Genomic DNA, 23944 nt, shown 5'->3' with positions numbered 1-23944 from the left:
TGTTCATTGAGCAAGGTGTTTACTTTCTTAGCTCTTGGTCAAGGAGGCTTGCACCATCTTTAGCATGGTGTTGTCTAGAGATGCCCTCTGCTGTCATGGTGTTCCAGGAGCCCAGACCCAATATGGTGAGCATCTGTAGGTTCTTGACTTAGGGGCTCATTTGATGATGGCTACATGGCCAGGTTAGATGAGAGAGACAAGTAGGAAAGCTTCTTTGGGCAGTGAGTCAGACAATCCCTAAATCTGAAGAAGAAACCACTGGATGTTGGAGGAAAATTGTGCACTGAGAAAAGGTTCATCATGGAATATAGGCAAAGCAGGTTGGAGGCTCTTTATTGATAAAGTCTAAAGTCTAGCTGATCTCCAGGCTTCTCCTTTCCTGAGCCAAACTGTTTAAACCAGTCAGAATTTGTATTGTTTTGTTGTTACAACTCTCATTTCAATGAACTGCCTGAAATATTTTTGGGAGCAACATTAAATCCAAATAAAAGAAAAGAAAGTGATAGCAAATTTGTAATGACACACTATTCGTGATTGGATTCCATCTTCTTGATTTGTATGACCTATGTATAGTGCCTTATTTCTATCCATTCACAAGGGTCAGCCCAAACATCCCTCTGTAATGAAGGCAATTTGAAGTTGCTGACTCAATTATCCAATCAGTTACTGCCTTCTGTGTACTTCCTTCATTCCCCTCCATTTTCACAATCAGAACAGAATTGTGTTGATGCTCATATGCCTCTTTAGGGATGATATATTTCTTAAGGGCAGACACTCCTACTATATTTTCTGCTATCTAGCAGCTATCAGTCCGACCACATAGCTCATTGCTATTCGTAGGGAGTAATTGAAAATTGAGAAGCAAGAATGCATTGGCTTCTCTGTTGACAGAAGTAGTTTGTTTTTGAGTTTTTGAGTGTTTGTGTGTGTGGTTGTTTTTTTTTTGTTTTGTTTTGTTTTGTTTTTGAAAACAAACAATAACAACAACAAAAAACAGATAATCTGGGTGTGTTTGGGCCCTTGAGTTGACCTTCTCAATTCCTAAGTAAAGAAACGGAGACTCAGAGAGATAAGGTGACTTGCCCAAAGCCATATAGATTAAACTTGTAACCAGGAAGGGAAACCAGGATGGGAACTGCCCCAGTCTACTCCCACTCCTTCCCTACTCATCTCCGCTGCTCTGATTCTTGTGTGCCCTTGGCCCTTGGCCTGACCCCCGTTAGAGTATTTCTCTGAATTCTTCTCTGTTGCAAGAATGAAATGATTCTCACTGGATTGTTGGCCAGAGGCACATCATGTAAACACTTGACAGCACTCTGGGCACCATTAAAATAGGACATTCCATTTTTGCCTACTTTCCAAGCCTTGGTACTGTGCAGGAAAAGTCACTCACTTCCTTCAGTGACAGGCAAACATTATAGAACCCTGCACTCTGGCATGGCTACAAAGAGTAAAATTCTAGGCATTATAGAGAGCATCCTTTTTCCATTTGTTTTAGCAAGCATTGTTTCATTTTAATAATCTGTGACAAGATGTCTAGCTAACATGAAACACCTGGTAAACATATCGGAAATATCGAAATGCGGTTACCACTCAAAAGCTCTCCCAAAACACTTGGCTATCTACCCTTTCAGTTTACTTGTTTACTTTTAAATTTTGTACATGCATACATTGCATATAAAGACCATTTCCCCCCATCCTTCCTCTTAGGCAGCTTTCTCCTCCTAGATGATTTTACTTCTTGTTTTGTACCATGTGTACATGCTTGCTTGTATGTATCTACATAAAATTTAGGAACCACAAATGAGATAAAACATATATTTGTCTTTGTGAGGCTGACTTAAGTCGCTTAATATAACTATCTCCATTTATCTTAATGTAAGATCTAAGATTGCTAGAGGGAAGAAGTTGGTAAAACATTTTAAGATACAGGCACAAGCTATCCACCCTCGTGTCAATGGAAGAGTGATACCCTTGGCTCAGTTGGTGTTACTGAATGGCACATGGAGGCTTTTCTAGCTGTAGACATTCACAGAAAGAGATTGTTTTCTTCAGTGTGTTTAGTATATGCAAAATAAATTTATAGACATATAGACAGACAGACTGTAACCAGGTATGGTTTTTTAATCCCAGTACCTTGGAGGCTAAGGAAAAGGAACATGAACTGGAGACCTGCAGAGAGCTGTGTCTCAAAGAACACACACACACACACACACACACACACACACACACACACACACACATATGTGGAGAGAGAGAGTCTAGAATGTAGATTAATTTGGACTTTGTCAGGTATCTGAGTTAAATGAAAAAAACATAAAAAACTATCTTCTCTTCTTTCATATTGGGCTAGTGCTAAAGAATAATTATTTAAGGAAGTTAAGCAAGTTCCATTTATTTTCAAACTATGGTGTGCTAGGAATAATACTTGGCAGGAGGAAAGGAGATATGTGTGTAACAGGATAGATGAAGATAAGTCTCTGGCTCTGCAGGCAAATGTACTGTAGTCACACGACCACAAGGGCTTGACTGAAATATCCGAGAGTACCTCTAGGGTAGTTTTAGAATCTAATAGCTAGTCTCCAACTTTCTACTTCAAACTTTCAAGGTGGCTTTTTATCCTATCTCATCATAATTTATCACTATAAATGATGTTAACTCAGCAGTTGCCATGTACTGGGTACCAAGTGTCAGTTTCTAGGTAATACCTTCTACAGATGACAATTCTTAGACCTTTAGACAAAGCTAGGATCTCTTGGGAAGCAGCCTTTAGGTTTTTTTTCTTTCTCTTCTTCTTCCTCCTCCTCTTCTTTTTCAAGACAGAATCTTATTAATCAGCTTTTGCTGTCCTAGAACTCACTATATAGACCAAGGTGGCCTCAAACTCACAAAGATTCACTTGCCTCTGATTCCCTACTGCTAGGACTAAAGGCATGCTGCTTTATCACCATTGGGCAGAGTCTCTTTTAAAACATATTCTTCATTTGCTGATTGGGTTTGCTCATTTTGTTTATTTTAGCAGTTTCATAAGTTGAAATTTGCCTATTAATGCATATTTTATACTTAAGTAGCGCCGATGTTTGGTTTTGGCCAGTTTTGCTGGTCATGGAGCTAGCTCTTCACAAATCACCAGTTACTCTGTACTTTACAGATGAGGAAGCAGAGCTCAGAGAGTGCACATTTCTGAAGAATAAGGTCTGTGTCCTTCTTGATCTTGTTCTTGTCAGCTGAGCACTGTGCTACTTTCAGATGGCTTCCAGGAATCTGAGGATCCTAGACTTGGGGATTTCTCTATGCTTTATGCCTCTTGGGAAATCAGCCTGAAATCCCCATTCTCTTTATTCTCATGTATTTAACTTCATTAGTTCTTTTAAATTGACCTTAGGGTTCCAGTTAGTCACAGTGTGCTGTCCGCTTTGACTGATCTCTTCTCCCTCTCTTGTCTTTTAAAAACAATGTCAACAGAGCACAAATTGCAATCCACAGGGATGAAACTAATAGCTGGAGACTGGAAAGTGAAGAAAAGGGCTCAAGCACTTTCCTGAGAAGAAACTGACCCAGGTATGACTGACAGCAGAGTAGAAAAGATGCCCATGTAGATGCCTGTGAATGTTGTGCTTGTGGCACCCTTGAGAGGCTCTTCAAGGAAATACTAGGAGCACTGGACAGTCAGAGGCACTAGCTAGCACAGGGTGAGTGGCAGACTTCTGCCTCAAGTCTGTCTCCAACCTTCCATAATCAGAAGTCTCTCATCACTTCTTATTGTGAGCTTTTGGTCTTAGGGATGCCAACATCTGGGGAAAGCCAAGTCATCTGACACAAGATCAAAACTAGAGACCAAGTAGCATCTATATAAAACATTCTGACATATCAGTATCCTTCGACTGCTTAAGATCGCTAGCAACTAGGGATCTACCCATTCCTATGGGTGTGCATGAGTGTATACAAGAGAATGTGTATATGGGTGGGTGGGTGTGAGTATGTATGTTTGACTATGTTCAGGCCAGGGGTCAACCTCAGTTGTTGTTCTTCAGGTACTAGGCTTCTTTTTTATTAGAGGCAAGGTTTTCTACTGGCCTATAACTTATTGAGTGAGACATATTGCATGGCCAATGATTCCCGAGGGGTCTGCCTGTTTCCATTGCACCAGCAATGAAATTATAGGTGTGCACTGCAACACCCATATTTCTTTCCCTGTGTTCAGGAAATTGGACTCATGTTCCCATTCTTATAAGGCAAACTCTTTACAGATTGAGCTATCTTCCCAATCTTCCCAATCTGCTCATTTCTATTTCTAGCAGTAGATTGGAAAGCCATTTTTTTTAAGAAATAATATATCTCTAGAGATCTTCATCAACCAGAATAACACTCTTCCACTACCACTAGCAAAACCCAGCAGTTAAATCCAAGCCTGGAATCATATTGCTTCTAATAAAACATCTGTATTCTTTACTCTTTAAAAAGTTGTATCAAAAACCCTGAACTAGTTAGTTCATGAAACTCTTTCAAATAAAAGATCGGAGCACACAAAAGTTTAACCAACCAATAATTTAAAAAAAAAACAATTATGAAAATGACTGTGCTTAAATGAAACTGGGAAAATAGGGAAAGCTTTGAAAAACATGTTACCGATAGAGTCACAAACACAAGGAAATTTGTTTTCTCAATGTCCCACCAAAATGTTTTCATAAAGGGAACATTGGAGCAATTAAAAACCTCTACGGGAAACATATTTTTATTTTGCTTTATCCCTCAAAAATTTCAAATCACATATAAAATTTAGGAACTAACTGTTGAAGAATACAAGTAAAGATGGTGGACAAAGAAGGAAGGAAGGAAAATTAGACACTTGTTCCAGGCACTCCTACAGCTAAACATTAGGGAGACTCAGAAAGAGAAGATAGAAAAGTACACCCGTGGGCTGAGAGGTAGATCAGTGAGAGTGCTTGCTGCACAAGGATGAGGGCTTGGGTTCCAATGTGAGATTGAATGTATAACGCTAACACTGTGAGGCTGTGGGGTTGTGGTACCTGATGAATTAGTGGTGCTTGGTGGCCACCAACCTAGCTGTGGATACCGTTAGAGACCCTGTCTCAAAGGAATAAGGCGTATGGTGATAGGATAGGACATCAGACATCCTCCTTTCACTTCATCATGCCCATGGGTATTTGCATGCCCCCATACAAATATGTATATCACACACACACACACACTAGTACACACATACATACACTCCATACATACTTATACACAAAACAACTAGATAATAGATAATAAAAAGGATAAAGTGTTAAAAATAACATAGGGATGACTCTCTTATTCATGTATGTGAGACTGTATACTGACAGGCTCCAGGTTTATTTACCTGTATATATTATTTTTCATCAAGGCATTATAAGTTCTCAACTTCAGGATATTAAGAACAAAGGTAAAGGGAGAAAGGATGTCAGATGGCTTCAGCCAACACAGCAACATTGGATGGTAAAACAGAGCAATATAGTCAAAGGTTTGAGGCATAGAAATCACATGTTTTGTACTTAGGCAGTCAATCATTGAGTATATAATGTAGTACGTAGGCATTTTTGACATAAAGGGTCAAGCACCTTACTCACTAGAAATTGTAGTAAGCTTATGGAAAACAAGCTTTATAAAATGAAGTTTTGCTAGACATGGTGGCGCACACCTTTAATCCCAGAATTTAGGAGGCAAGGGCCAGCCTGATCTACATAGTGAGTTCCAGGATAGCAAGAGCTACATAGCAACACCCTGTCTCAAAAAAAAAAAAAAAAGTGAGATTAATTGATTGCTTAAATAATCCAAATACAATGAATTTTGTGTGGCAGGCTTGGGCATTGGTCAAACTGGAGCATGGTGGTAGCTACAAAGCAGAAGATAGAGAATGGGAAAGGAATGTGGAAGAGAAGGCAATATTCGATCAAGTATTCATAAATTGTAGTAGAGCATTTGCAAAATTAGCCTATAGGTTTGAAGAGGTCAATGAAAGAAGTAATGATAAACACATTGAAAAAAAAAAAAAGGAAGCCAGGCGGTGGTGGTGCACGCCTTTAATCCCAACACTTGGGAGGCAGAGGCAGGCAGACTTCTGAGTTCAAGGCCAGCTTGGTCTACAGAGTGAGTTCCAGGACAGCTAGGGCTACACAGAGAAACCCTGTCTCGGGAAAAAAAAATAGGGAAATAAAACAAACAAACAAACAAACACCCCCATAAAAACAAACAAACAAACAAAAAACCCAAGGGCTTATTAACAACTGTAGGAAAAACCAGAAAACATGAGGAAAGACACAAAAACCCAGTGTGCTTGTTGCTGAGGAATAAACAATCTTTCTCTGGTCAGAATAATGCAAACACCTATTGCTGATTAACTCAACATTTTATGCAGAATTAAATTCAGGGATGAGGGAATGTTGAAGGCTATGTCCATACCATGTGTAACAGGAAGAATAAGTAATGTCTATAATTTGTAGAATGAGATGTGCTACTGTAAGTATCTTGTTTGTAAGATATACTAGTGTAAGGATCCTATTTGCAAGATATACTAGTGCAAGAATCCCATTTTCAAGATATACTAGTGTAAGGATCCTATTTGTAGACAGGAATATAATTACAAAGAGAAGTAAAGTAGCTGAAAGTAGTTGGCTCAGAGGCTAGATATCACAATCTTTTAGTATAAGACAATATACTTTAAAAAAAAATTAATTTAGAAATAACATTTCATCCAGCTTTAAAAAATTCTGCTTCCTGGGTAGTTTTGCTTGCTCTCCTACTCACTTCATCTAAGTGCATGTGAGTAACCATCATTGCCAGCCTCACCAGCTTTAGAATCAGCCAGGAGATACACCCTGGCAATGACTTTGAGAATGCTTACTGAGGGAGCAAGACCCTCCCTGAAGGAAGGTGGCAGCATTCCATGGGCTGCTGTCTAGGAATGAGTAAAAAGAGGAATGAGGAAGGCCAGCTAAGGCCTAACATCCCCACCTTCTCGGCCTCCTCATCCACCCATCTATGAGTAAGCATCCTGGCGGAGAGGCTCTCCTGATGTCATGAGGGAACATAAGGGACTTATCTTGTGCAGAATTCACACTGGAGAGGCCATCATTTGTGTCCATCAAGAAGATATTACAGTTCCCTTATCCCTAAAATGATATCAGTAGAACAGCTAACCACAGTAACAATGGGATTGAAATATTAAAAGGGAAAATATCAATCAAGAGTTCTGCTACTTATCACCTCACCTCTTTTCATTTTCCTGCTCCTATCTGGCTGCTGTCTATGTGCAGACATGATATGCTCGCTGTCATTGGTGAAGAAGTGGTTTTCTGTAATGATTCACTCATACATGCAACACTCTGACACATTTTCCTTTGTGGGCACATGGTCTTAATAATGGTTATTATAAACAGCTGTATAGTATTTCACAAGCACTACCCTTCTTCATCCTCTAAATGGCCATATTGATCAAATCTTTCTTACTAAATAGTTGTCATGGTCATATGTATCTCTTAATTTTTTTGATCATTTATCTAAATTATTTCCTAGTAGATGCTAAATTGCTTATTGTAGTGGTTTAAATAAAAATTATTCCCTAAAATGCCCATGGGAGGAGATAGAGAGGCAAAGTGTGGAGAAGAGACTGAAGAAAAAACCATCCAGAGACTGCCCCACCTGGGGAGTCACCCCATATATAGTCACCAAACCCAGACACTATTGTGGATGCCAACAAGTGCTTGCTGACAGGAGCCTGATATAACTGTCTACTCAGTGCCTGTCAAATACAGAAGTGGATGCTCACAGCCAACCACTGTACTGAGCAGAGGGTCCCCAATGGAGGAACTAGAGAATGGAGGACTGAAGGAAATGAAGGAGCTTGCAGCCCCATAGGAGGAACAACAATATGAACCAATCAGTAACCCCCAGAGTTCCCAGGGACTAAATCACCAACCAAAGAGTACACATGGAGGGATTCATGGCTCCAGCTGCATATGTAGCAGAGGATGGTCTTTTGGATATCAATGGAAGGAGAGGCCCTTGGTCTTGAGAAGGCTCAATGCCCCAGTATAGGGGAATGCCAAGATAGGGAAGCAGAAGTGGGTGGGTTGGTGAGCAGGGGGAGGGAGGATGGGCTCGGGGGTTTTCAGAGGGGAAACCAGGAAAGGGGATAACATTTGAAATGTAAATAAAGACAATATCTAATAAAAAATGAAAAGAAAAGTTGTTCTCAATAGACTCACATACTTAAATATGTGCTCCTTGGTTAGTGGTTCTGTTTGGGAATGTAATGGAACTTTTAGGACATGGAGACTGGCTTGAGAAACTATGTCATTGAGGGGCACATTTTGCAAGTTTATACCTTGTTCTCCTTCCAGCTTCCTCTGTGATTCCTGTGTGTCAGAATGTGATCACCCATCCCTCTGCTCCAGTTGCCTGCTAGGCTATGCCTCCCTTGCCATTTTGGGCTCCCTCTCTGAAACTTACCATAGCCCAAGTAAATGTTCCTATCTGTAAGTTGACTTTGGTCATTATATTTTATTTCAGCAACAAGGCATTGATTTTTTTTGCAATTTTAAAAGGTAGAAATAAAAAAAAAATCAAATCTCAAAATGTAAGGATAAAATAACCGTGTGTGTGTATGTGTATGTGTGTGTGTGTGTGTGTGTGTGTGTGTGTGTACTCTTGTCTCTTTTTCACATCCATCCATTTGCTAACCAAAATTTCTAAAATTCCTTTTGACTGATTACTTGGTTACATTTCTCATCACTATACACAAATCCTGGCAAGGCTCACAGAATGTAAGCCCATCAGGGTAGAGAAGGCTTAGCAGTAGGGCCAAGTCATCTGTGGTAGCAGGATCAGGAAATGACTCCTCCATTGATGGTGGGATTGCAAGCTGGCACAACCACTCTGGAAATCAGTCTGGTAGTTCCTCAGAAAATTGGACATAGTACTACCTGAGGACCCAGCCATACCACTGCTGGGCATATACCCAGAAGATGCTCTAATATGTAAAAAAGACACATGCTCCACTATGTTCATAGCAGCCTTATATATAATATCCAGGAGCTGGAAAGAACCTTCAACCGAGGAATGGATACAGAAAATGTGTTACATTTACACAATGGAGTACTACTCAGCTATTAAAAACGATGAATTCATGAAGTTCTTAGGCAAATGTATAGAATTAGAAATTATCATCCTGAGTGAGGTAATGTAATCTCAAAAGAACACACATGGTATGCACTCACTGATAAATGGATATTAGCCCAAAAGCTCCAAGTAACCAGGATACAATTCACAGACCACATGAAGTTCAATAAGAAGGAAGACCAAAGTGTGGGTGCTTCTTCGAAGCAGAACAAAATACTCACAGGAGCAAATATGGAGATAAAGTGTTGCGCAGAGACTGAAGGAAACACCACCCAGAGACTGTCCCACCTGGAGATCCATCCCATATATAGTTACCAAACCCAGACACTATTGTGGCTGCCAAGAAGTGCATGCTGAAAGGAGCCTGATATGGCTGTCTCCTGAGAGGCCCTGCCAGAGCCTTAAAAATACAGAGGTGGATGTTCATAGCCAACCATTGGACTGAGTGTGGGGTCCCCAACAGAGGAGTTAAAGAAAGGACTGGAAATGCTGAAGGGGTTTGCAACACCATAGGAAAAACAACTATATCAACCAACCAGACCCCCCAGAACTCCCAGGGACAAAGGAGTACATATGGCTCCAGCTGCATATGTAGCAGAGTATGGCCTTGTCATGCATCAATGGGAGGAGCGGTCCTTCGTCCTATGAAGGCTCAATAGATGCCCCAATAGAGGGTGAGGAGGTGGGAGTGGGTGGGTGGATGGGTGGGTGGAGGAACACCCTCATAGAAGCAGGGGGAGGGAGGATGTGAAAGGGTGTTTCCGGGAGGGAGGGAAAGCAGGAAATGGGATAACATTTGAAATGTAAATAAAGAAAATATCCAATTTAAAAAAGAAAGAATGAAAGAGAGAGAGAAAGGAAGAAAGAAGAAAGAAAGAAAGAAAGAAAGAAAGAAAGAAAGAAAGAAAGAAAGAAAGAAAGAAAGAAAGAAAGAAAGAGAAAAAGGAAAAGAAGAGAGAGAGAAACTACTTGCTCTTATCTTGAACAGCCGGGAAGCAAAGACAGGACAGGAAGCAGGTCTAAGCTATCTATAAATCTCAAGGTCCATTTCTGGGAACCCACTTACTCCACTGAGGCTCTCCTCCTAAAGGTTTCACAACCTTCTATAACAACATCACAAACTGGGGACCAAATGTTCAAACATATGCGCTTATTTTTTTTTTTAAGCTGAAGGACAATTTTATTGGAGTTTAAAAGAACCCCACCCCCACCCCAGGGCAGGCAAGCTACAAATCTCAAAATCTGGAGAATGGAGGAGGGAAGAGGGGAATAGCCTAGCTGTTTAAGTTGGCATGGAGGTCAGGCACATGGCCAACCAACAGCCACATGGTGGGAAGGCTTCAGAGAAAGAGTAAGGGAGCCCATATGCGCTTATAAGAGACATTTCCCATTCTCATTGTAACACCTGTGTTTGAGCTTCATATGCATTATTTACTTCCCTCTATTGGCCCTTACTCTGCCTTGAGGTACTGTGCAAAACAAATGTGCTCTCTTCTTCCACATGACAGCCTTTTAAATATTTGAGGATGATAATCACAGACAAGTTGACCTTTGAACAGTCTTTCGACTGAAATATTCCCCATCCCTACTTGTGAGTCGTCCTACTCATTCACCTTTGCTGTTTTCTGCCCCAGTTACCCAACTTTCTTCTGCCCTTGCACACCATCCGCAGTTCTCTAGCCTCCTGGTACTTGATCCATGCCTCTGCATCCTGTTAAATTAGAAATTCCATCAATTAGAAGAAGCACCGTTGTTGCTTATGCCTCACTAAGAATAGCAGACTGAGCAGCACTGACAATTCCGTTGACATGATGTCAACTATTGAGGCCTACTTCATCATCAGAGATGTTAAAATGTGAAAGAAATAAGTGCGAGGTAGGATCAGTGAAATATGAGAAGGCAGTTATTTCTTTTTAAGTTAACTTCAGCATGTCAGGGCATGTCTTTCAGTGTGACCCCTGGAGCTGGATAGATTATTTTTATGGATTTTTACTTTTCTGATGGTAGTTGTTGCTGCCTGGGACTCTCATACTTTATGATCTTGAGAGTGAGTGAATGGGGACTTTCTGACTGTTTTCTCTCTCTCTCTCTCTCTCTCTCTCTCTCTCTCTCTCTCTCTCTCTCTCTGTGTGTGTGTGTGTGTATGTGTGTGTGTGTGTGTGTGTGGCCCATGACAAAGCTTTATCGATCCATCCTAAAGATAACAACGCAGTTTTGGTTCAATAGTCACTGATGGGCCACTTGGTTATATAGCACAAATTCAGGAATGGGAATAAAGAAATTGCAGACAAAGTGCTGGTGATGGGTTTTATGTGTAACCGGCTTAAAAATAAACCAAGACTGAAGAACTCTTAACTATCTGTGGTCACAGACCCAAATAGCAATGACATAGATCAACACTGTCAAAAGAGTGATTTAGCAAGTCCAGTGTGGGAAATGGTAGGAAGATGTATAGATCTAGGGCTTTAAGTAATAGCATTGTTACATTAGAACATCTGTGAATAGCATATAAATTTGAACCATAGTTTAAAGACACAATAACCCTAGCTTTTTAGTAAATTCACAATCATCTTCATTCAAATTCAGCAATTTAGGCACATTGTTTAGTTGGTGTATCTTCTTGGGTATTCTTTTTTGAAATTGAGAAATTTCAAAACTGAGTATTTTTGGCAATTCCTTTAATTATGCATGACTTGTACTATTTATTCAAGTAAAAATAAATGTAGGACTTTTAATAGCAAAATTCACACTATGATCCATTCAAAGTCTTCTTTGTAAATGTTAGAAAACACAATCCATTTTGCAATTCCTAGTAATTTTGTTCTACAAAATTCTGAGGGAAATTAACCTAGCAGATACTAAAGGATTTTGCACATGAGAGATTCTTTTGTAAGGCTTGATTCCTGCTAGCTTCTGGGGGCAACATTTTCACCCACATGTCAATCTATAATGCTAAGCAATGGATGTATTTATTTAAACAGACTCTATTTAATAAATGTTGCTGACTCCCTGGCCCTGAGCCCTAGATCTCATTGAGCACTGAAATTCACACATCAATGAAAACATCTCTGACAAAGACATTTTTTTCCATGATACTTCCTTGTGCTTGAAAAAACTAAATAGAGCTTCAGCACTGTTCCTGAGGGTCACTCCACACAGCAAAATACCCAGCCGACAGCACCTAAGTGTGCATGATGTGGCACCTAATACACTGCAAGAAAGGCCTACACTTACAGTATACGCAGTAAAACAGGAGGACAACATACTGCTGTGTTATAGGTTGGCTAATAATGTGAGGAATGGTGGCCGAATGCTGGCCTATTGGCTTCAAAAACTTTACAAATACCAGCTTTGAGACCAAAAATATGTTTTAGCATTAGGGAAATTGAGAAATAAAGACTCTGCCAACAATGATGTATGCTGCCTAGACATAGTGCTCACACTTTTCACTGTTCTTCTTGCCTCTCCTCTTAACTTTCTCACAACTTTAGAAACTTAGCAATACAAGGAGTATATGATGGCACTATAAATAATTCTATATTATCATCTGAATCATGTCAATCAGAAATAATATGTATATATTGCATGTACACATTTTTATGCATATATATTTACAATTCTGTATATAATTTATTTATTAATCCAATGTTTCTGATGTCTAAAACATTCCAGGCATTGCCCTAGACAATGACAGCACATCAATAACACAATAAATCACCTGTGCTTATGAATCTTTCCTTGTCATGTAGAGATAGACAGTAGGAATAGTGTATGCATGTAACACAGACCATGATGACAAATGCCTTGACTTAACTCAGAAGTGTAACATAGCTTTCCAGTTTGTGATCATTCTCTATTTTGAGGATTTTAGCTTCAAGAAATGTGATTAAATTTTTCTAAAACGAAGCCTGAAGAATAGAATATGAATGGAAAATTCAAAACTTAAGGTGGAGATGTTTTTTAAATACCAAATGGAGACATCCAATTGATACGTTACAAATCTGTATTAGATAAGAAGTCAGGTCTGAAACTGATTTGGGAGGCACTAGCTTATGGATGGTACATAGAGTCACAAGATTATATGCAACTGTCTAGCTAGGGAGGTCATGTTTGCATGCATGTCAATGTTGAGAGGGAAATTGGGAGATGTGGTGGCACCAAAAGAGAACGAAAAGCAAAAAAAAAAAAAAAAAATGTGTAGAAAGGAAACCAACAAGAAAGACTTCTACTCCAGAACCAAAACAAAAATTCAGGGTTCTGACCCCCTAGTGCTGTGTCCTTTGCTGCTCCTGAAGGTTTTCTGACTGATACTCCTTTCTTTTCAAGCTCATGACTCTTTGTTTCCCAGAGTGTTGTTTAAATAATAATGGAAGTGTTGGGTTTGCCAGATGGTAATTGCTAAGATGGCTTTCCTTACTCTTTAAGTCTTCAGGGCATCATTCCAGTGTTTTGTAACCTTCAAGCATATGTGTAAATAGTTCAATGACTTCATTATCTAACTCCCTGAACAACAAAGCCCAGAATCACCCAGAATCCACCTCCCTTTCTCATAAAATGAAGCAATGAGCCATTTACCCTAAAGGACCTTTACAAGGAGGTCTGGTTACTTCCAGAGTCCTTCAAATTGTGTGCTTTGTTGGTTTTTTTCATAATTTTACTTTTCCTTAGAGGGATAACATTAATATAAAAAACAAACGAATTTTGAACTCAATAAAATTTTCACTTCTTTCTCAGGCCCTTTTTCCCAGATCCAGGCAAAAAATTTCAATTCCAGCTGCTACTTCCATACCCACTTATACCGACAGCTGTTTCTTCTGTCTACCCCTGCCCACATTATATCTTTCATTGATTTTTTTCTTTAATTAAGTTTGTATCTCACTGATAAACATATTAGCAATGTGAGTCAGCTCAACATTATCATAGTGGTACCTCATGCTCTACAGATTTTTAAAAAATAATTGAAATTTAATTATATCAATTCAGTTACCATTTCTTCTCTCTAATCCCTTCCATGTAATGTCTCTTGTTCCCCTTCAAAACAAGAAAAAGCCTCTTTCTTTGTTATTGTTACACACACACATGCACGCACGCCTAAATATGTAAATATGACCTACTCATTCTCTTTAATGTAACCTATGTGTATATAACTTTAGGACAGACCACTTGGAGTTGGATAACTAATTAGGGGATTTCCCCTGAAGAAGACTATTTCTCCCCTTTCATCTGTCTTTAGCTGCCTGTGATTCTTTATCTGGGTGTGGGGCCCTGCGAGGCTTCTTCTTTCCTGTCAGCTTGTCTATTGATATTGTACTTCTCCACGTGTTGTTTAGGAAGGCATGATGTGGAGGTATCATGGGTGTGCGTGTGTGTTTTTCTTCTCATTTCTAGGATACACAATCTCACATCACATATTCTGACTCTTCCAGTATTGTTCTCTTCACTTTGACCCATGTGGTTTTCTGTAATTGTCTCCAAGTTTTCATTAATTTTACTTACCTGTCCTGAAACTCAATTTTCAAAAATAATGGAATTAAATGCTGCTTTATATTGTGTTCTTGACCTTCTTTTTCGTGTATGAGAGAGACATCCACGTTGTGGCATGTAGTAATGGGTCATCCTTTTATATTTCATTCTGTAGTATTCATTTACACACACTTCAAATTATGTTCTCACTCCACTGATGAAAGACTTCTAGAGCCATTCATATTACAAATAAAATAATTCTTATGGACTTGTATTTATTTCCCTTGGTTATATATTTATGTATGAGTTAGTGGAAGTATACATACATTTTGGAGAGGAATTGCTAGATTATAGCATGGGCAAGATAGGGCTGAGATATCTTATCACTAGTGGTTTTATGGATCTGTTTGAGCAAGATTTCCAGGGCCATTTTGAAGGCAGGGTTCAGGGCCCTCAGTACACAGGTGGCTATGTATGGGCCCACTTGGGCAAGGTTCTGGGACAGGTAGCAGAGCATGGTGAGGCCAAAAAGGTCTTACAAAGGGCATTCATCTTTGTTTGTTTTTTTAACATGGGTTCTAGAAATTAAACTTGGTTCTTGTATTTTAAAGGCAAACACTTTACTCACTGAGCTATCTCCCCATCTCACTAACAGGGTTTTTTCTTTTTTTTTTCAACTCTTTTTCTTTTTCATACATTCTAATGTTAAAGTTATTTACCATTATATTTTTAAATTAACGTTTTTAACATTTTCATCAAACGATACAATGCTCACTTTTGGGTATTAAAACTCAATGGTATATGAGTCTTTTGGAAGTCTCATAACAAAATACAACAGGTAGGTTCTTTAAAACAGAAGACAGAAGTTGAGCATTTCACAGATTTGAGTATTCAGATATCCAATTCAAGGTATCATCTAGGTCATTTTTCCTGTAAAAGGGCATAGGTGAGGGTACTAGTATCTTCCTTCTCTTGCTGGCTCTGGAGGATTTGAGCTTGCACCAACCTGATTCTGTCTCAAATTGATGTTCCTATGTAATCTTGCCCCTTCCTTCCAAGGATGTGAAAGACCCTATTTACAAACAAACTCCCATTTTGATGTTCTGGGTTGCCAAGAAATTTGACGGGAAGGGCATCATTCAATCTTCTACACTTAGTAACACTTGTGACTTTTTACATTCTCGAGGTGACTGATAACTATATAGTTTTGAATATGTGTATATTACATCAGGTTAAGTATAAAATGTAGACAGAACCCCAATTATTAATAGTTTCATTTTGAGAAGTGTGACTGGAAAAGGTTAAAGAGGGTACAGGGAACTTTCGGGATAGCATTTGAAATGTATATAAAGAAAATATCTAATAAAAAAAGAGTCATGCATCTAAGATGCTTTAGGCTCTGTTCTGGAATCTTCAGAAAATGTCATATATTTTCAAGAACTGAGCTCTGCAAACATTAAAGCTGTGGCTACTGGGAATTTACTGGGAAAGCAGGCAACAGAAGAAGCTTCTGCCCATAGGAAAGAAACTTTGTTCCGGGTGTCACTTCTGTTGCTCTTGTAAGATTTCTGGCAACACACTAGCCATCTTGCCTGCCCCTCTTTCCAGTGTTGACTACGATGCCTTGTTATTCTTGTTGGTTGTAGGAATAGATTTCCTAGGAATTGAAACCTCTGAATTCTGATGTCAATGAGGAGGGAAATTCCCAATGCACTTGCTGTCAAATAAACATAAACACATAACGATTGCATTCTGTCAGACTTTGTTTTGCAGCTTTTTATAATTTTGTTAATTAAATTTAATTAAAATTTACAAAATTAGTCTGGTTAGTTAACACACACGGGAAGAGGGAAATTCAATAGAAGAATTCCCTTCTATTTGCCTGTGGCCGTATCTGTGAGGACATCTTGATTTTTAGTTGATGTACACGAGTCCTGATCATACAGATACCCACAGCCAAACGTTATGCTGAGGGAGAGTCTAAATTAGAACACTCCATTGAGCCTCAGGGAATCCCATGGAAGAGGCTGGAAAGATTATAGGATTCAGAGGGTATGGAGGATAGCAGGAGAACTCACTAAATCAACCAAGGAGAGTACATATGAGCTCGTAGAGACTGAAGTGGCATTCCCAGGGCCTGCAGAGGTCTGCACCATGCTGTCTTACATATGTTGTGGCTATTCACTTGGTGTTTTTGTAGGATTTCTAATTGTGGGAGCATGTATGTCTTTGACTTGTCTGTCTGCTCTTAAGATTCTTTTCTCCCTGTTGGACTGCCTTGTGCGACTCGGTGTGAGGCCTTTTGCCTTGTCTTTACTGTATATTCTGTTGTGTCATATTTGGCTGTTCTCTCTTGGAGGCCTGCTCTTTGCTGAACGGATATAGAGGAGGGATGTATCTGGGGGAGAAGGGAGGTGTGTGGGAGAATCTGGGAGGCATGGAGGGAGAGGAAACTGGTTGGCATGTATTATATGAGAGAAGAATCTAATCTCCATTTTTAAAAGCATAAAACAAAGAAATGGGGTTGGGTCAGAAAGGCAGCTTACCTTGTGGGTGAGCAGGTTGGCCAGACTGAGGTGTGTAAGAAAGGTAGCTGAACATGTGAACATGGACCTAGGAAAAAAACATTAACCTGCAGTTTCCTGTCTCTAGATTCCTGCTCTGTTGCTTGTACCCTGGACTGCTCACCGCCTGAGCCTACCTGCCCTTGTGGGGTTGGAGGTGAGGTGTCACAAAGTCATCAACACAGACTCTGGAAGCAGGTGAGAAATGCTGCAGCAAGCTCTCTGAACACTGCTGTAAGCTTCTTTAATACCTTCCACCCGCGCCTCATTGGTCCCAAGAAAGCATCTCTTCTAAACAGCAGTTCCTGATTGATGGGCATTGTCTATGCCAGCAATCCTTGATCTATCAGGCAGTCCTCAATTAGGTCATCCTGCAGGAGATGGTTTTGCTGCTGCACCCCTCCCTCTTCCCCGCCCCTGGCATTTACATAGAGGCTGCCCAGGTTCCAGAGATGATGGACTTGAACCTGTAAGCTAAAGAAAACTTTTCCCCTCCCAAGTTGGTTCTGGTTAATGTTTATCACAGCAACAGAGAAGCTAACTAGAAACAGACCAGTAAGGGAAGCCTTTGGATCATAATGGTCCTACTCTACCTTGGCCAGATCGCAGTGTCAGTGTTTAGCACAATGCCATCGGACAAATACTGACTTTCCTTTATCATTTCTTAAAATACAGTTTTAAAATACATATAATCTTGCTTTATATGATGTGCTGAGCCATATATTTGCAAAATTACCTAATTAAAGCCATGCACCTTCCTTCTGGGACATCACACTCTTGAGGCAGAAAAACAAGAACGAATAAACAACCGTATAGGATGGAAATAGAGATGGGATGCAGAGAGATTAGGGAGACATTTTCAAATGCATGCAGCTGGGGCCTGAGAAATGGGCCCCATCTCTGAAAGTACATAATGCTCTTGCAGAGGACCGGAGTTCAGTCCCCAGCACCCACATCAGGTGGTTCACAATTTCCCATGAGTCCAACTCTAGAGAAATAATATGCCTCTGGCCTCTATAGTCTCTTACACACAAATTTACACACCTCACAACACACACACACACACACACACACACACATACACACTTAATCATAATAACAATAACCCTCTTTTTAAAAACAAGCAAACATAGACTACCATAGAAACCTTATACAAGCAATGCCTCATTTCGTCTAAATATAGCGATATGAGTGTAAGAAGAGTCATGGTAGAAACGTTGACTAAGCGGAGATCCGTGGAGCTGGTGGACACTAACGGTTACTCAATAAACAGATCCTTGCCAATGAGGAAGTCAAGGAATGTCCCTATGGCCTCCTGTGCCTAGGAGGAGAGCATTTTGAGTTTTCTTCATTTAATCGCAGTGTGACTCAATAGGAGAACATAGTTGCCTTTGTACAAGTAATCAGAACATATGAAATCTTCCAGGATTCACAGGCTTAAACAACAACCAGTAAATTGGTGTGTAAAGAGTATTTTATAATATGAATTGTTTAGGATAAAGCTTTCTGATGAACCGTCATTATGTAGTTCACCTCGTGTTAGTTATTAGTTACATACTTTTTTCTTGAGTAAATGTTTAGCTTCTGAAGCAGGCTAACTGCCAGTCTTCACCTCTGCTCCAGCTCTTCCAAATCTACTCTCTTAGTCTTACCCTGCTGCATCTCCCTCTTCCTCTTTACCCACATCTTCCCCTCCTCACTTCCCTCGCCCACTCATTGCTTTGCTTTATCTCAGTCCCCAACTCTAGCAGGCACTCCCTGGGAACCCACAGGCCACTTTGGCCAGGGAAGCAGCTAGGCTAACGTTGTTATTGGAAAGGAAAAAGAAAAGAAAACTTCAAACTAGAAGTCAAGGTGTATTTGAATCCACAGACAGTGGGCTGACTACTGCTTTTTTATTTTTGATAACAGAATTGTGGCAATAAGGTATCAAATTAACCTTATTTATAAAGAGCAAGATGCCATGAAGTGGTTTAATTGAGCTGAGGGCTGGCCAGGATACATTCCTTATATTCTGTAGAGAGAAGCCTGCCATGCATTCTCTCTGTGCTCCTTTGGAGGGCTGTCTGAGCATTAGCGTACCTGTCAGTCTCTTTGGTACCAGGAGAAGTATTCTATGACAATTCTATTGGAGATAGAAGAAATCATTGAATAAAATGTAATCTTGCCTTTATTTTGCACATGAACCTCTTGGAGGACAAAACAAGCAAGCCTATTATTTCAAGAAATACTACTGGATAAGAAAATGTTTCTCAGGGTTTTAAAAAAACAATCCTTTTGAGTAAATATTCTTGATTTTTATGCAAAATGACATTTTCACTTTTTTTTAAAAGCTTACTTTTCTTATAACTAGCTTGTGAATATATATATGGGTTTAGATAACATTTTTGTATTAACTAAACAAGAATTGTGCAAGACCTGACACTTTGAAATCAAACTACATGCCATCCCTGGGGAATATATACTTGCTGTTCTAGAACTCAGGAAGCTAAACCAAGAGTATTGCTGTGAGTTCAAGGTCAGTTTGGTTCATATAATATGATTAAGCTACTCTTGGTTACCTGGAATAAAAATATTAAAAGAAAAAAAAAGGAAAGTAACCCAGTTATTAATTATGTGAAACAGTTTAAATGTAGAGAAAATAAAAATAAATGCTAGAATAAGTATCTATAGATGGCCCATCTAACTTTGCCAAGTCTTATCACTTTTAACATACAAACTGTGTAACATTTCAATCAATAATGGACCGTATATAACGACAATATATATTATATTGTCTGGATCACAGCATTTAGATCTGGTCAAGTGTCTTCTGGGATGTCTGTGCAATTATGAAATGGCCTTACAACTCCTTTTCAGAATACAGCTCTGTTCTTACATGTAACTACCTTTGTTTACAAAGTCAGAGTCTGAAGGATCTGAGGATACAATGTTTCTTAGCCCTTTTTTATGGTTTATAGACCTCAGAATCATACTGATAACAATACAAGATCCTTTCTTTTATAAAGGAGATGATGAATTATATACATGTGCCTGTCTTCTTTTTTTTTATCAGATATAATATGTTTAAACAAATGTGTGGTTCTTTTATTTCACGTCATGTTTCCTACAGAGCAGATAAACCATTACCCTTGGACCTTTTTTCTATGCCTTCTATTTATCTTGTTTCCTTCCTCTGTCACCAGTGATAATTGCTAAGTACCATAAGGGTGTCATCGTAAAATGGACGACCACATCACATAACTGCTGACTATAATCTAGGTCTTCTCCCTTTGAGCTGATAAGTCTGATGGTATAAATTTTAGTTAAAATATAGTATTGCTTGTTTGTATATAATTCATGGGCTGATTACTTGCATTTTTGGATACCCAAGTAAGGGACTCTTCCCCGGGGAAGACTAATTCTGCCTTTCTAGCAGCCAGCTCCATGTATGGGGCCTTTTGAGACACCCCATTTCCACATTAGTCTGTTCCTTGGTGTTGCCATTGTCCTCCTCTTGCCTATGCAGCCATATTATTCCCTGTCATTTTTAGGAGTCACTGTTTCACGGGAGAGTGCCTATCTGATCTTTTGGTTCTTACAATCTTTTCCGGTTTTGCTCCCTCTTCCTGAATGTTCCCTGAGCCTTAGGTGTAGAAATTGTGTTGTACATGTATCAAGTAGGGCTAGGTTATCTGTGATCAGTTGATCTCCTCATTATGATTATGACAAGTTTCGGTTTACTGGAATAGTTTCTGTGGCAAAGTATACTTCCATACTTCTTTGAGTATGGAAGGGAACTAGACTTATATCTGAAGATCTGGAGTTGAATTTTATGGGCATAAGTAGATAGGCCTAGGTGCCCATGTAACAAGCATGCTCCCAGCATGAATATTTGGCCATTAAAATTAGGTAGCAGTAGTACTATGTCTAATTACTAAGAAAAAAATACTTAAAAATAAGGACAAAGAACTAGAGAGATGTCTCAGTGGTCCAGACTGTGTACTGCTCTTGGGAGGAGCCAAGTTCAGAAACTCTATCAGGTTTCTCACAGCTACTTGTCTTTCCAGTTCTATAGGATCTGGGCAGTAGATTCTTGACTCAGTGGGCACCTATGCACATGTAGCACAAAGAAACTCATTCAGGCACAAAAATACACATCAATAAATAATAAATTGTTTTACAAAGAAAAAAATTTTAGAAATCGTTGCCTCTTTTCTCTCTGCTAATGAATTTTAGATATGATACTTGGTGTTATAGAGATAGCATCTTGGGACTTAGGATCAACCATGTTCTTCTCTAGAAGGGCAGAAAGAAATCTAGATGGACCCTAGTACCTTGACTATTAGTAGATCAGCCTTCGAGGATCCATCTATCTGCAAAATCTTCCAGCTAGAAAGATACAGAATGTCATATTGTTATTTTCTTACTATCTGTGTCTATCACTTGAGTCTAAACCTAATGTGCAGAATGCATTATTAAAATTTAAATAAATCCCATCTTTTAGTCCATTTAGTGTTGCTCATGTGTATATGTGCTTAGGGTTAACTGCTTGGGGTTGAACAACCTATCATGGTTCTTGTCCTGCAGAAAACTGATTCTACTGTTTACAAGAGCCATTGATCTCCCCTGCCTCTATTTCATTATTGGAAGGTACTTCTGTATTTCTAGGCAACATGAAAATACTACTATATTTTGCTTTAGTTTTTTTTCATATTATCTCTTTACTTCTTGCTCCAAAATCAAGCTAATTTTCTTATACTGTCAAAATAGTTATACCTCACCTTTTGTTTAAGTAAGGATTGTACTTTTGTGTGTTACAGTTTCAATCTTATATATCCCTCTAAGGGCCCATGAGTTAAAGACTTAGTGCTGTCTTAGTGCTTTTGGGAGATGATGAAATTTGAGGAAGTGGAGCATAGTGGGAGGCGTCTGGACCACTTTCTGGGTGGGCATTTGAGAGCAGCAGTTTGGATGCACATTTGCCATCATCATGAGCCACCTTTGCATCTACCAAGAGTCACAGCTTTGGCAGTTCTTTTGCTTCTCTTTCAGATTTATTGCCTTGTTTGAGGAAAAAAAATACTATACATCTCTCAGAACGAAAGTTCACTGGACAGTAACTCTTAAAGATGTCAGGTTGGAAACACATTTTTCTTCTTTCTCATTTGATTTGCCCAGGTATGAACTTCTAACCGGTTCTCTGCATGATTTCCTAGAATCAAGTGCCAGTTAAGTTCATGTAGCTTTGAGGAATGAATACTTACACGCTTTTCGTTTTTCCCTTCTTGTGTTCTAAAGTTTTACTCTGATATGCCTTGATGACAGTCTGTGTTAATTTCTTAGAGTCAAATATAATACATCCCCTATGGGGCCTTTCAGTCCCTGAACTCTAAATTCTGGGAACTTAAAAAAAAAATTACTTTTTTTTTTGCTGTGTTTTCTTTATCTTTTATATCTAAAATTCTTAATTTTTTTTTCTATTTTGAAGGAAGCTCTAATTAAATACTGGCCAGGTGGAAGAACTCTGGCCTGGTCCACACCCAGGTTCTCGGGAAATGGTCGTTCCTTGCAGAAGCTTTAAAAAGCAACCACAAGGCCACTGTATCTCCAATCAAGTCTAATCAGGGGCAACCATATATCCTGACATAGTTTCTGCCTACATATGTTCCAATCATGGGCAAGTGTACAAACTGATATAGTTCCTGCCGACGTATCTCCTGCCCACGTGTGATCAAACACATCTGGTGCAGATGGCTCAAACAAACATAGGACGAACAGGAACTTCTTAACTACAAACAGAGCTCTTAACCGGCAAGGTATATTTTCCCTGTTTTGGTTTCCCATTAACTGGCAAAGTGTATTGTTCTTGTTCCTGTTTTGGTCTCTCACTACCCCAACCCCCTTGAGTTGTATCCAGAGTCAAATCCTTGACTATGTTATAGGTACCTATTTATATTGAAACTTAATAACCATCAGCTTAATGGTACTCAGACAAAAATTATCAGTTAGTTAAGGCATCAATGATGCAAGATCCAACAGCAATTAGCAGAAGCAGAAGGGCCAAAGGCCTTGTAATGGGTGGCGTCAGAGTTATTATGTATGAGGAGCCTGGAACTAAAAATGGAGACAAGTCCTTTATTTTATCTCAGGTCCCTTTTGACAATTTTTATTATTATTATTATTTTTTATTTTTAGTATAGTCAGATTGTCTCTAATGATTCCTGAGTGGTTTATATAGAAACGACATCTTTCTCTTAAGGCCACACAATACCTCCTTGTTCTGCATAAAGCAGATCGACTGCCCTATCGTATTGTTGAACTATTTTAGTAAATTAATATACCTGTCGATAGATCTGGGCCCACTTTCCTGATCTGTCAATGTCATTATAGGTTAACATTTTGTCCCCTATGCCAGGGAGTTTCCTTTTGATCTAACATTTTAACCTGTTGTGGGACAAGGGGCGATGTATTCTCTTGTGCAACTACTTCTTGATGAAACCAGGCCATCAGTGTCAGGGCCAAGAAGCTGGAATGCTAGCTGAAGACCAGGGAGGATAGGATTCTTAATATTTACCTCTTTTCTTCTGCACAGATTCTCTGATTTCTTTTCTACGTTTAGCTCTTTGAACTTTTGTCTCAGTTTCTTTAGTTTGATTGTCCAAACATGTTGAATTTTTAAACATTTATTCTTCAGATCTTATAATTTTAATTTTGTTAATTTCTTTCTTTTTTTTTTGTTGTTGTTATGTTCCCTTGAAATAGAATTTGTCCTT

General features: G+C 39.1%; 2 long non-coding RNA genes across 6 annotated transcripts in view; one reads left to right on the top strand and one right to left on the bottom strand.

The window, feature by feature from the left end:
* Positions 1-23944, bottom strand: part of LOC147005134 (uncharacterized) — a 55433-nt gene that overhangs the window by 505 nt on the left and 30984 nt on the right. The window contains exon 4 of the long non-coding RNA XR_015046928.1: positions 10776-10873. This is a non-coding gene — a long non-coding RNA (uncharacterized LOC147005134). The remainder of the gene's footprint in view (positions 1-10775; positions 10874-23944) is intronic.
* LOC110295223 (uncharacterized) overlaps positions 1-23944 on the top strand; it is a 66953-nt gene that overhangs the window by 26300 nt on the left and 16709 nt on the right. For 4 of the 5 annotated variants that reach the window (XR_015046927.1, XR_002378030.2, XR_002378031.3 and 1 more), the window contains exon 3: positions 17278-17387. This is a non-coding gene — a long non-coding RNA (uncharacterized LOC110295223). Of the gene's footprint in view, positions 1-17277; positions 17388-22223; positions 22308-22659; positions 22988-23944 lie in introns of all 5 variants that reach the window. The other variant, XR_003836736.2, reaches the window with a different exon arrangement.

This window comes from Mus caroli, unplaced genomic scaffold, assembly GCF_978045245.1.
Source record: "Mus caroli unplaced genomic scaffold, Mus_caroli_1 scaffold_4, whole genome shotgun sequence".
Taxonomy (NCBI): domain Eukaryota; kingdom Metazoa; phylum Chordata; class Mammalia; order Rodentia; family Muridae; genus Mus; species Mus caroli.
Note: the sequence above shows the minus strand (reverse complement) of the source record. Positions and strands in the feature narration are given on the sequence as shown.